This window comes from Falco biarmicus, chromosome 5 (assembly GCF_023638135.1).
Source record: "Falco biarmicus isolate bFalBia1 chromosome 5, bFalBia1.pri, whole genome shotgun sequence".
NCBI lineage: Eukaryota > Metazoa > Chordata > Aves > Falconiformes > Falconidae > Falco > Falco biarmicus.
The window spans coordinates 53,528,523-53,543,580 of record NC_079292.1 but is presented as its reverse complement, the minus strand read 5'-3'; the positions used below and the strand labels follow the sequence as shown (position 1 = coordinate 53,543,580).

Genomic DNA, 15,058 nt, shown 5'->3' with positions numbered 1-15,058 from the left:
TTTAAAAGCTGTGTAGCAAAAAAAGATATTTTCTGATGACTGTTTTTTTTTAAAAAAAGTTTGCATCATTATTTTTTCCAGGTGTGTTTTTATATTGTCTGCATATGTGACTATTTTGTAACATAAAATCTGGTATTTAGGGAAGCTTTCAGGTTTAAGTTTTTTGCATGTATATTTTTGTGTAATTAAAAACAATCAATCTGAAGCATAGTCTCTTTGATCTTTAATATTGTTCTGTATGGATCTCATTCAACTTCTATTGATTATTTTTGAATGTCTCCCATTTATTTCACTGGGGAGGATATTAGATACTTGGACTGCAACAAGGGAATCAGAGTACCAATGTCTGTGTAACTGGAAAAATCCCAGTTGAATTCTGGATTGAAGTTTGATCAAATGTATCTCCTTATAACTATGGATTAATATATTTTTAATTTTCACTATTACAAGATGAGATTTTGATGTTGTTTCTTAACACACATTATTGTTATTTAAACTAAGGAAGTGTATTACAAAAGCTCCCTCCTCCCTTCCGTCCTTCACTCCCTTCCAAGAAAACCTATTCTGTTTCCCATGCATTGTTGTTTTGAGATACAGATTTTCTCTGGTCTCTCTCTCTCTATGGAGGAAACCATTTTGATTCCCCTCTGATGGGTCAGATAACAGATATATAAGATTAGAATAAAAAGTGGAAAACTCTTCAGTTCATCTATAATACACGTTATGTAATAAAATTAGCTGAAGAGGTTCAAAATACATCATTTGTATTAAGAACACTCCACAGTCTAAGGCAAGTACTGAGAAAGTACTGGAAAATAGTAGTGTCATTTTGTATTTAATCTTGACTTAATCTGCTAATTAATTGATAAAGAAGAGAGATGAGACCTATATTTTGCTCACTTCTCTATGGTCCTCATGTGTGTAGACAAGAACAGGCCTTACTGATGCAGACTGAGCAATTAATTGAAAAAGGTTAAAAGATCAAATACTGTCTTTGGCTACCTACTGAACTGAACGGAGAGTAAGCAACTGTGTAATTTTGCATGTGGTTTTTATCTATGTCTGTGTACATAGATATGTAATTGCCTATAGCTCTGACATACATTTAACACAAAGGTGTAGTGTTACTGCATTGATTCAGATGTATCTCAGGTATCAGTGAGAGATCTTAAGTATGTGGCTGCAGTTGTGTCATAATGTGTAGAGGTAAGACTGTGTTTGAGAGACTTTTCAAAGACAACCATGAGCTCAGCTCAGAGTACAGTAAGGTTCTTGATTTTTATATTCGTGCCATGCTGTTAAATTAAATTGTAGCAGGACTTAATGAGCTAAGGCCATTTCAAATACGGTGTTTGAGAGCATTTAATAATTTGATTAGAATAAAGACCTATTTTTATTTCCAAGTGTTTTCTGTAGAAATGTGTGCTGTTGAATGTAAGCAAGGTATTCAGTCTGAAAGGAAAAAATGTACGAAGTCAGAGTTCCTATCAGAGAACTGAATTTCCAGAGAGAAAGAAAAAAAAAAAGAAGAATCACAGAATCGGTGAGGTTGATGAAGACCTCCAGGGGTCATCTAGTTGAACCCTTCTGCTCAAGCAGGGTCAAAGAGAGTTGCTCAGGATCATAGAATGGTCAGGGTTTGGAGTGACCTTTGGAGACATCATCTGGTCCAGCCCCTTGCTGAAACAAGTTCACTTACAGCAGTTTGCACAAAATCATGTCCAGGCTGGTTTTGAATGTCTCCCAGAGGAGACTCCACAGCCTCTCTGGGCAGCCTGTTCCAGTGTTCTGTCACCCTCAAGGTAAAAATACTTTTCCTCGTATTCAGGTGGAACTGCCCGTGTTGTGGTTTGTGCCCGTTGCCCCTTGTCCTGTCGCTGGGCACCGCTGAACGGAGCCTGGCCCCATCCTCCTGACACTCGCCCTTAAGATACCTGCAGGCATTGGCAAGGTCCCCTCTCAGTCTTCTCTTCTCCAGGCTAAACAGCCCCAGCTCTCTGGGCCTATCCTCAAAAAGGAGGTTCTCCAGTCCCCTCATCATCTCCATAGCACTCCACTAGACCCTCTCCAGTAGTTCCCTGTTTCAAACTGGGGAGCCCAGAACTGGACTCAGCACTCCAGGTGCAGCCTCACCAGGGCAGAGCAGAGGGGCAGGATCACCTGCCTCGAGCTGCTGGCCACGCTTCTCCTAATGCACCCCAGGATCCCACTGGCCTCCTTGGCCACCAGGGCACACTGCTGGCTCATGGTCAGCTTGGTGTCCACCAGAACTCCCAGGTCCTTCTTTGCAGAGCTGCCTTCTAGCTGGTCAACCCCCAGCCTGTACTGGTGCGTGGGGTTATTCCTCCCCAGGCCTCAACAGGGCCTTACACTTCTGTTGAACTTCATTAGGTTCCTCCACATCCCACTCTCCAGCCTGCCTGGGTCTCGCTGAACAGCAGCACAGCTATCCAGTTTTGAATATCTCAATGGATGGGGATTCTGCAACTTCTCTGGGCAGCCTGTGCCAGTGTTTGACCGCCCACAGTAAAAATGTTTTTTCTTGTGCTCAGCTGGAATATCCTGTGTTTTGGTTTGTGCCTATTGTTTCTTGTCCTGTCAGTGGGCATCACTGAGAAGCCTGTCTGCCTCTTCTTCATTTCCTCCCATCTGGTATTTATACACATTGATAACATCTCCCCTGAGCCATCTCCAGACTGAAGAGTCCTAGCTCTCTCAGCCTCTTGCGATATTTTCCTGGCTGTTCACTGGATTTTCTCCAGTAGCTCAGTCTCTTGCACTGGGGAACCCAGAACTGGTCCCTTCAGATGTAATCCCAGCAGTGCTGAGCAGACAGGAAGAATCATCTCCCTCAGCCTGTTGACAACATTCTTCCTTTTGCAGCCCAGGATGCTGTTGGCTGCCTTTGCTGTGAGGATGCATTGCTACCTTATGGTCATCATGCTGTCCACCAGGATCCTAAAGTCCATCTCTGCAGATTCTTCTCTTTCCAGCTGGCTGGTCCCCAGCGTGCATGGTGCCTGGGATATTCCTTCTCAGATACTGGATTTTGCACTTCCTTTTATTAACTTCCTGAGGTTCCTGTTGAATTGAGTCATGGGGTTCAGAAAGGACCCCAGAAAGGATCCTCAGAGGGGCGTTTAGGTGTGGCTAGATCTAGACTTAGTCTCAGACTTGGTCAGCAGTTTATATCTAAAGCATTATATGCGCACTATCAATCCTTTATACCACTTAGCTAAGATTTCAAAGTTTAGCGTGCTATAATCACTTACCAATGATCTCTGAAACGTGAGGAGTAACCCTGAGAGGCATCCCTGCTCTAGAGGAGATCCCGTCATGCAGGCTGCTGCTGTGCAGGAGACCTCAGTGGGCTCTGGGCTGCCCACTCTGTATGGCGTAAGGTAATTACCTCTGAGTCATATTTGCATCCTGACTGCAGAAGTTAAGTTTCTTTCAAGCTTGGCTTGAGTCAGACCTTGACCAGCACTATTAGGTGGGCACATTATTCAAATTAGCCCTTGACTTTGTGTCATTGTCTGTCTCCCCTGAATCCACTTTGAGTCAGATACAGCCATCACGACCAGATCCATCCATTCCAGACGTATCCATTACGACCACTACTGATGGTTATCCCTTGAGCATTGCCATGGAAACAAAGGTCAGGATGTAGGGGTGGGATGGGAGCACACCACCACAACATGCTCAAGTGCTCAGGGGGAAGAGGTGAGTCCTCCTTCCTCCAAGGCTTAGCTTGTCCTGGAGCACAGCAGCCAGGGCAGCACGTGAAAGGAGCATTCCCTTCTGCTGTTCAGTCACCCTTGTTTTTTAGCAGAATACAAAATGTATCCCATTAACTATGAAAAAAACAAGCAGTTGTGTCACGTCAGTAAAGTATTGTTGAAAGCGGATTTCTGTGCTGGAAAAGCCTTTTCAATCCAGTAGTGCTGGATTTCAGTGCACTAGGTTAAACCTGTGCATGCTGAATGTGAAGTATTTTACAGAGTAGATAACTGGCTGTTTCACTTCATATTAGAAATATGCAAGCTTAGTGACCTATGACAGAATAGAGGACCCAAAAGTTCAGAAATAACGATTCTCTGAACTATCTCTAAAATAAAAAATGACAACTAAAATCACAGAATAAAACCCCTTAATAATTTCTAGCAGGAAGAGGTTGAGACAATTAGCTATCTTAGGTAGAACTAGTAAGTTTTTAAAATAGAATTTTTAATAAAAAATAAATTAAAAATAGAAAAACTATTGAATTTTATGAATTACCTATTTTGTAATGAAATTGCAGCTGAAGCTATAAATTGCTGTTTTGTTATGCCCAAGACTGAAAGCTTCTGGCTTCTAGATAAGAAAACACTTTAGACCTTTGATAATCTGGCAAATTGTTACTTATTCCCCAATTTGATTTTTGTCTGCATTCTTCCAAAACAAGAGCACTGCAAATGTGAGAAATGTTGGCAGCTTAATTTTACCTGAATACTGTAGATCTTAGTTATGCAGTTATGTCTTAGTCATTGGCTCTTTCAGCTGAGGCTAAAGCAGAAGATGGAGGAGGAGGGCAACCCAGTATCTGGGTAATTAGTGTTTCTTTTATGATAGGGTAGTTTCTACTCCCTTGTTTATGACTGAGAAAAGCAGAGAAAAGATCAGCATTGTTAGGGAAAAGATCAGCTTTGTAGAGATGAGAAACGACTGAGTCATTATTTGGCAATGGAAATGGGTATGAGTGAAGGGAAACAAAAGGCTGACAAACAAAAGTATTATGAAATAAAAAGGGACTGTAAACCACTTGCTTCTTCAGGTTTATTAAGTTACCTTCAAAGCTCTTGGCCCCTTTACCATATATTGAAACTAGAAATAAAGGTGTATGGACAAAGAAATGTAGATAGAGTTTTCTTTCATTTTGTCTTTGGAAGATTTATGGAGTATATGAAATCACTGTGTGCTGAAACAGTAATTTGAAACAGAAGAAAGCTTTCATTAAGGGGACTTCAAAGCAGCTACACCTGGAGTGCCTGACTGGTTAAAACTTGGATTTGTGTCAATACGCCTTCATCAATAACACTCATTTTAAATGTTAATATTTGTGCTACGAGTATAGCAAGCACATCTTACAAGCTGTGAAATGTATGTCACAGGATCAATGAGCAGCAAGTAGGATTTGAGGCAGTAAGAACTGATAAGAACTTGCTGTTTTCTTTGGAGACATGGGAAAGGATGAAAGGATGTTACGTTCGGATCCTCATCTGTACATGGAGAGAGGGTAGTTTTGTTTTGGAATTTTGCAGGTGTTTAGTTTTTGCTTATTTATATGAAATGCTACTTAGCATTTAAATAGCAATTTTAATCTTCAAGGTAGTTGTAGAAACATAAGCAATTAATTCTTTTGACACCTCTGTGAAGCAAAGTTATTCCAGTGTTGCGGACATTAAATTGTGAAAGACAAATATCTTGCCTCAAGTTATCCAGGAAGCCATTGCAAATTCAGTTTTAGAAAACAGAGCTTTTCTTGCTCAGAGATAAATTTTCTTCTCATATTTACATATATTTTGTGATATTTTGTCTGGAAGGTAACAGGAATACTCATTTTGGACCTTGTTCTGTCTCTGTGTGTAGTTATGTTTTAAGGAAATGGTACAGTTACAGTATTCCAGGTAAGTACATTATAGGGCACCTTACCAAATCTTTTTGAAACAGCCTAAATAGTGTTTGGGTTGTACCTGCTGTGTCCCATCCTTGGGAGGGGCCGCAACACACACCAAAATGTGAGTTTGGTTTACCTTTTTGAAGCTAGCCTTGAATTCTAGAAGAAAAAAGTGGTAACGGCCATGAGGTGATGAGCTGTGGAAGCATGGAGGCTCTGGAAGCTGGTGTTGAACAACCTTAACTGCCTTTATGTTAGCTATTAAGTAAGTTGTAGTAAAAAGAAATAAAATGAAACTACCACATTGTTTTTGACATTTAAAAAAATGGTAAGAAGTCAGATTTCTGTTTCTTCATATTAAGTATAGGATGTAAAGAGTTTTTTTCACTTGCTATTTTTAAATAAAAATATTTTGAGACTCTGTCTTTGAGGATGTACAGAATATTCAGATGAAACAGAACTGGACTGAAAATTCAGTGATAAAATTTGACATGCATAAAATCTCAGTCAAAAGACATGTTTCCATACAACTTTTTTTGATCATGCACTAGGGGAATCAAGGTATCAAGGTCACAGAGCTTGCAGGCGTAGGAGGTTCATATTGGAGATATCTGCTATGTCCTGAATGTCGGCTCCAAAACCAAGGTAACCCAGACTCACGTTTCTTTATGTATTGAGGAAGATTGTGCGCATTTGCTGTTGGAAATAAGCTGCCTTATCCAGTGTCTGCAACAGGCATTAGGACAAAAATCACGTAGCGCTTGCTACATTATAGCTGCTGAAACAGAAAGTTATAGCATGCACACATGGTAATGACATCTTGGATACTCTGAGACGTAGTGTGATACAATTTACTGGTAGGAATTCCCCAAGTTCAGTAGTTCAATTAATTAATATACTTTATCACTTTTTAAATTGTTCTTGTTCCTTCTGTGTGTCTTACCTCTAAAACATTCAAATGCTATGTTGGTAATATTTTTGCTAGGACATACTGTAATTCCACATAGGGCTAATGGTTATACAGATCTTTTGTTAGGACTGTACGAACAAAACAACTGTGTCATTGAATTCAGTGTAAAACATGAATCATAGTTGAGTGTACTCGGTATGTTTCAATGAACTACTTCCTACCACAGTCATGTACGGGGAAGAGTGTATTAATGTGGTCCCAGGCAGCACGTTGTGGTCCCCAGTCTTCAGCTTCCATTGTGTTGTCTTGGCAACGTTGTGCAGAATCTTCTTCTCATGAGTATCCAGAAAGATGGATTTTGCAACTGAATTCTGTGAGCTAATTTTTCCAGATTTCCACTACAGAACTGTTCTTTAGGTGAATTACCTTGTCAATCTAGATCTCTGTCTCCCCACACTTGACAACTGGATTCCAGATTTTGTTGTTCAGTCATCTTCTGCTTTACCCCATTCCAAACTGTGCAGATCCGTCCAGTGCATTCCTTAATATGATGCATTCCAGTCCAGTGCATTTCTTTAATACGGTAAAATTTTCAGAGGCAGCAGAAAAAGTAAACTACACAGAGGGTGGCTGTTTAATTTGCAGCAAAAAAAGTCTATTCTTAAACTATTTTTTTTTTTTGAGTGCCAGAAACTCAGCTATGGAGCTATGAAGCCCAAGAATCTGGAGCTGAAATGAAAGAGATGAAACAAATTTCTTCCAAAGTCCAGGCTATTGGTTTAGGTTATCAGGTGGTGCCTCAGTGTAGATGCAGTTCATGCTTTTTAAAGATATGTTGATCCTGTCAAGACTAAGATCATGTTTTTTTAGTGGAAGCTGATATCCCACAGAAAAGTTCTACAGAAGTGGGAATTACTCTGCAGCACCATCAACGGCTCTGCTGCTCTAAATGAAAGAGTCCTCTGAGCATAATTTTCTGAATAACTGAACCTATATCAGGTATTCATGTAGAGAACGAGGAGGGAAGTGGTCATTTATCATGTCTCTGCAGGGGGGCTTGCATTCTGTCCTTTAAAGGTGTGAACATAAAGATTGTTTCAGCCATTGTTTGTTGTTTAGTAACCAGACCTGTGCAGATATGGACAGCGTGTCATTAGTTACAGTAGCTCATCATTCCTTCAGTGTCACATTAGGATACCCAGTTCAAATGCGTTTTTGTTTGTCCTTATTGGAGGAGAGAGAAGAGGAAAATTTTTTCAGGGGCCATGCACAGAGACTGACCTTTCAGTAGTGTTTGGCTGTCTCATTCTGTACAGTGGCCTTTGCCATTAGCTTCAGAGAAAGGAAAAAGAACAGAATTTGTATGTATCTCTTTCTTTGTCTGGTCAACCATTTTCAAAATCAGGGAGCTCTTTCCTAACATATCCTGATGATTGGCTTCTCTCTTGAGGTTGGAGCACTGATAGTTCTTGAAATTTTTATCTTATTTTAACATATTCTATAACACATAATAATATCTTACTATCTTAATTTAACATAACTTAAAGGAGTGATATGGATTTAAATGAGTATTTGGCACTCTTGTTTTCTAATGAGGCGGGTAATTTGGGCTAAATCGCTTTGGGATATCCAGCAAGTCCCTTAGACCTGTGACAAGCAGTTGTACCTCTCTGTTCCAGTATTCCAGTAACATTAGCACTCGGATGTGGGGGCAGGGTGGGGAATCCTGCCCCTCCTCAGTGTGGAACATTGGAGCCCTCAGTCTGTGTGTACATCCCAGAAGTGTGCTGTGATTGCAGAGACAAAATTTCCTCAGCCTCACTCTCCTCACCCCACCTTTTTTTTTGTTAAAGGTGTTTAATTGTGATGTAAACTACTTGGACCTTTGTATGGACAGTCCCATGGAATGTTAGAATTACAGAAGTTTCTTAAGTGAACCTTTATTTGAAAAAATAATTGCTTATTTGTGAAAACCTTACCTTGGAGCGCCCTGCTTCCAGGCAGGTAGAGAAGACAGTTAAATGTTGAGGACTGACGGTGCTTAGAACTGGGCATTTTATTGGTGTAGTCCTTGTTAATCTGATGGTAAAATATTGAACCTCTGCTCATGCCAGCGCAGTTCAGCATCTCCATCGTATGTGATTCATGACATGCCTTAGTAGAATAGGTGACGTTGTTTCCCTGGTTATGTTGCCTCTGTAGCGTTTCAGTTTTACAGTCATTTATACTCATCTTCCAGTCTTGAATTTTCATGAGTTTTCTCTGCAGAATCCATGTGAAGAGAATTCTCCTTCAGAAATTTAGGCTGTATCTGTTTAGCTGAGAAATATTTTTTACATAAATGTCTTGTTTATTACTATGTACTGCTTATGTGTGTGTTGGACATGAAAGAATGTATGTCTGGATTATATACATATTCTTTAAGCTGTTTTTACTTTGAATGAATCATTACAGCTGCATAGGTTTATTGTGGTCTTCAGTGCTGTTCACTCTCTCCCCCATTTCAAGAAGTGTGTTTTGTCCTCCAAAATAATCTCAATTTTGAGGGTTATTTCAGATGTGTATTTTGTATTCCTTTCAGTTCTATGCATTTTGGGAAATGCGCCGTGTCACAAAGATGATACTGGGCCAGAGATGGAGGAGTGTTGTGGCTTGAAAAAAAGATGGATCCCTTTTACTTGTGGAATTGGTTACGATTTGGACATGGTTAGGTCAGTAAGCACACTAGGTCCTTCTAGTAGAAAAAAAGCATGCACCCACCTCTGTTCTTTAAATTGCTGGGAAGGTTCTCTTTCCCTTCTGGCCAGTACTCTGGGTTTTTTTGGTTTTTTTTCTCTTCCCACCGGTCAACATCTCCTCCGTGTTGATACAAATTCTGTATCAGCTGTGCCATTGCCACTCTGTCTCCTTTGTGCTGACATTTTCTAAGTTAAAATTGATAGAAACTATGTATTAAGCTTTTCTGTTCCCATTTGACTTCAGTTTCTCAGTGCTTATTAATCTTAATCTTTTCTGATTGTCTTTCCATATGCAGCCAGGGACATGCATTAATATGAATGAAGTATTTTAAATGTTTTCCTCCTCTTTAAAATTTCATTGATGTAGTTTAGATGATTGAAAATAAAATAACTGTAAAGCAGTCTTAAGTTAAAGAATTGAGCCATGAACAATGTTTAGTGTGCACTGAATAGAAAAATGGAGAAGAGGGGACAGCTTTAGGAATGGGTATGTTAAATAATAGTGCAGTCTGATCTGCCTGAAGGAGACAAACTTTGACAGCACCTCCAGTTTGTAAGTGTGTGAAGATGTTACCAGCTGCTGATCTCATTCTTGTCATATGTCAAGTGCTTTTTTCATTGCTCAGAGAATAAAGTCCTTATTAATGTAAAGTAGATGATTTTCCTGATGATTTAAAACAGGAAAGCTACTAGTAAGCTGCATTGAAGGAATGATCATTTGCAGGATTTAAGGCTGCCCAGTGAAGGCAGAAAGAGAGAGAACACGAGTTTCTAACATGCTAGACCCTGATACAAAAAAAAAAAAAAAAATGGAATTGCACAGTAGTAATTTTATCTGTCTTTTCCACCTTGGCAGTATTTACTATGCTGCTGTGGTTTAACCCTGGCAGGTGACTGAACCCCACACAGCTGCTTGCTTGCTCACCCCACAGTGGGGTGGGGAGAGGATTGGAAGAGAAGAAATGAGAAAACTTGTGGGTCAAGATAGAGACAGTTTAATAGGTAAAGCAAAAGCCATGCACACAAGCAAAGCAAAAGAAGGAATTCATTCACTCTTTGCCATTGGCAGGTAGGAGTTTGGCCATCCCCAGGAGAGCAGGGCTCAGTCACAGTTACTTGGGAAGACAAATGCCATAATGCTGAACATCCCTCTCCTTTCTTCTTCTTCCACAGTTTACATATTCAGCATGATGTCATATGGTATGGAATATCCCTTTGGCTAGTTTGGGTCACCTGCCCTGGCTGTGCCCCCTCCCAGTTCCCCGTGCCCCTCCAGCCCTCTCTCTGGCAGGGCCCAGGAAACTGAAAAGTCCTTGACTTGGTATAAACATCACCCAGCAGCAACAAACCCATCAGTGTGCCATCAACATTATTCTCACACCAAATCCCAAACACAGCTGGGCACCAGCTACTAAGAAGAAAATTAACTCTAGCCCAGCTGAAACGAGGACTTAGGCATACAATATATTAAGATTCCCCAAAATGATTAAACAGTAAATGGTTAGCACTGAGATGTGTAATTACTTTTTATAATCTCCATTTATCTCTTAGTATTTCATCATGTATCTGTTACAGTAGGAGGAAAATAAACATCTGAAATTCATTTTTAGTCTGAAAATATAATTCAATGCATTGCCCGGCTGAATACATCTTTAAACATGCCATCTGACATCTTCAATATATGACCCAAAAGCTTTCTGTTCTCCTCTGATTATCTTGGCTGTCGTTTTGCTATAGGCAACTTATAAGACGTACATTATAAATTACCATTTGCAGGCAAAGGAGCCTGGTATACCTAGAAAGTGAATGCATAAACTTCTAGTGCTTTATGATTGGCTTGCCAGTTCATGGTAACTGAACTTATTTCCTTCTTTGGTTTTAATATTTATCGTGGCCCACCAACCTTTAAGCTAGTTAGAGCTTCTTCACAGTTACGTTTTGTACATTTATTCTGCAGATTTTGTTTGGATGTGCTTTGAAATCTTCATAAGCCTTATGTATATGTATGATACCACAAGCAGCACAATTTGTAAATATATTCTGTGTTCGGATAGGATTGTGAAAAGAAGCCTTGGCGGAATTGTAATGGTTTTGGGGGGTTGATTCTTGTTTTCAAATGATTGAATTGAATATAGCAATAGAACTGTTATACAAGAAGTATTTGGCCCTCACAAATATAATATATATTCATGGTAGTAAATGCATTATGACTACAAGTGCTTTGAAGCATTCAGAAAATACTAAAAGAATTGCATGTTTCTCTTATGATGTTAAATTCTAACAATAAACATGGAAACTCAGGTACTTTAGAAAATACGTTAATTTATAAACAAAAATGATTTTATCTTGAGAAACAGGCTTCAGATTTTCAAATGCCTTTAGCTTATTTTGTAGTTATCCCCCCCTCCCCATGCTTCTGTCCATCTGCAAGAAATGAGGGAAACGCTCTGCTTCTCGCTAGCTGCACACAACTGTTGTTGTACGCTATTAATGTGGCTCCACAGCCAGTTTAATGCTAACGTCATAATTCCTAGGTTGTGCAAATGAGCTTGAAGCTGTCATTCACAGTGTGGTATACCTGCATAAGAATATGGGAATGCTTGCCCATTTATTTAAATATGAATATACTTTAATTAGTGCAACACTGAATAGAATGCAGTATTTCCTGTTAAAGATTGGAAATAGGGCCCCAGCTGAGGTGGGAGATATTCATGAATACCACTGCAGGTTAGGATATTATATAAGGTTCAACCAATAGAGTAACTACATAGATAAGCATTCAGAAAGCTATTTGTCACTAAAGCTCTGTTTCAGAAAAAGTCTGGTTTATGAAAGCACTTAAAAGTGTACCTGTGTTGCATTTGACATTCTAAATGTAAAGTGATATCCTAAATCCTGAATTAGACTAAATGCACAAATTGATTGGGGGGGGGAGGAAATATTTGTGATACTATTCCTGTTTTAAATGAAACGTACTGAGAAAAATAGCATGGTGGTGGTGGTGGTGTGTAACTGGGTGTGTGATTTGTGAAAGGTCTAAGCCTATGTGAGTGCAAACCACCAGTGAAAGAGGGAGTGGAGCATCCCGCCTTCATGTCTTTCACTGCCTTTGCAACCCTGCTCTTAGGGCAGTCCTACTATGTGTGTGGCTGCATGGCGAGCGGAGTCAGAGCATTGATTTGGCAAAAACTAACCTAGCTCAAAGAAAGAATATGTGTGTATGTTTCTGTGTGTGTATATGTGTAAATCTGAATCAGTTCAATTCCATGTAAAAATGGGGAGAAAAGGAAGATGGGAATGTACAGTCAAGGTGTAGAAGGATAATGAGACCACACTTTTTTTTTTTACAGTTATCTTCACTGATGTGCATTTAAATTAGCTTGTCAGCTGTGCAGTGTCCAGTTGTACATTTTACTTACAAAATCATCCTTCTTCATATAATGGATAATGAAAATGAATATGACTGCCACATCACTGACCTCTTTAGCTATTGTCTATGCTGTCTTTCAGACAGTAATTTCTTTCTGTGGTGTCTGTATTGTATGGCCCTGTTGTTGACTGAATACCCTTGGTGCTACCATACAATAAGAATATAGAGAATAAGGAGAACTTCAAGTGGAAGTGAATCCTGAACAGTGAGAAGTCAGAACCAGAAAAGAAGCAAATTTTTGTGCAGTGCACTGGTCCTGTTGTACAAATACATCTGTACTGGAGGGTCTGTTTAATAAACGGATCTTTCTGGTTTCCTTAGGCACCCTTCAAAAAAATGCATTGGTTCATTTCCTGTTTATATCCCTTTTCCATGTTTTCTGAGTGAAGTTTCTGCATTACAGTTTCTGAGTAAAGAAAGTTAAGCAGAGTTTTTTTAAGGCTCCATATACAATTTAACCAAATGAGAAAGGTCAAGTTTTATTTAATTTGGAACAACAGGTGAATAACACTGTTGTTCTTTCTATGAGGCTTACAGTTAACTTGTAGAGGTTTTACATTCTGTGTTGTAGAGTACTAGTGGGATGAAAGAACATGTTTTGCAGCCATCCCACCTCAAGGTAACAAGTTGTTCTGATCTTCTGCCGAATGACTGTAATCTACATTGTAAGCAGCCTGATCGTTGTTTAGATGTGATACTGTCTCTAAATAATATTTGGAGTAAGAAAGTCTTACATGAGATTCTTCCCAGTTGGTTTACTGCATATTCCTTACCCTACCTTTACTTAAGTCTGTAAGGAGTTGGAAAAACTCCTTATAAGGTTAGCATGAAAATCTTGATTGCAAATCATTCAGCTTGCATAACCTCACCTAAAATTTGATACTTTTTGGGGGTTTTGTTAAGATAGACCCCTGCTACTCACTTTACCATATTTTGGCATTCTGTATACACCTGATATTTATTGTGTTGATGCTGCACGTACTTAATTCATAAGAATTAAGTTAAGAATGCAGTCAGATGGAGAAAAAATAAATTATAATTATCGTCACTGTTCAAGAATTTTTTTAGTTGCATCTGTCATATTCCTCAAAAATCATGGGTGCATGAAATACCAAATGGTGCATGAAAGGATTTTTGAAGTTTCACTACTAGCTAGCAAAACCTTTCACAGTTTAGGATGACAGATTGCCTTTAATCTAACCTAATTGTGCATAATGTGTGAATTTGGTTTAATTTCACACTTGCTCACTTGCTTGCTGACAGTTAGTAAAACTGAATCAGGGAATCCTTAAGAATTTACAGTTCTCCAGATTCTTCAGTCATTGTCTCCTTGTGGTTCCTCTCACTTTTCTGTTACAATTTGCTGCAATACCATGCTAAATATATTAGAAGATGAGAATTTAATTAAATATAAAACCTATCATTAAATTTTACTTCATTTGAGGACATTTAAGGAAAATGAAGAGGAAATGAGTAAAATGCATGGGGAAGTTCATGATATAATTACCATAGATCTGAAAAGTAATTTTCACTAGCCTTTACTCTTAGAAGGTGGTAAAATCATGGCATATCTACATATACTAACAATGTGGGTGCAGCTGTACTGTGGACTTTTGTGGCAGTCTGCCAGCTGACAGCCCAGCAGCACACATCACATTTCTTTGGGATTATCCAACCTGTTCTCCACTGTGCCCTTTAGTGCCCTGGGATAATAGTGGCCAGGTGTTGTCATCTTGTTTTAGTGCTGATGGATAATTAGCATCAAGTGTTTGCAGTACACAAACACTAGGCAGGTGTACTTGGTCTTTCTACATGTTAATACTGTATCATGTCTTACTGCACTAACCTAGAGCTGGCAGAGAGCATAGATCTCTTCTAGGGAAGAGATGAAGAAAACTTCCTGGCAAAATTACACAGTGGTTATTTTTGAGTCCTTACTGAAGGCATGGTTGAGCAGTACTGTACAAAGGCTAAAACAATTATCTAAAACAATCTTCCAAGACCAGTAAGCATGAGGCTAAAGTGGTGCTTGGGCTACCAGCCTGTAGCATGACTGTCTAGACAGAGTTTGTCAGGGTTAACAGCACTAAATCACAAGCTTTGAGTGAGGCCACCTACTGCTAGTGCAGTTAGAAACTTGCGTTTTAGTGACGAAGACTTCCTTGCTCTGTACAGTCGTATAGAATCATTTAGGTGGGAAAAGACCTATGGTGAAGGATGAAGGAGAGGAGGTCTGTATGAATACTTGGTGATCCATCCCGTGAATCTTCAGGACCCTCCCAGTACATACTGTCTCTGCGATGTGTTAGATTTGGTTTTATTGT

At 39.3% G+C, this 15,058-nt stretch overlaps 1 protein-coding gene across 5 annotated transcripts in view; it reads left to right on the top strand.

The window, feature by feature from the left end:
- ACSS3 (acyl-CoA synthetase short chain family member 3) overlaps positions 1–15,058 on the top strand; it is a 99,034-nt gene that overhangs the window by 52,942 nt on the left and 31,034 nt on the right. The window lies entirely within an intron of this gene.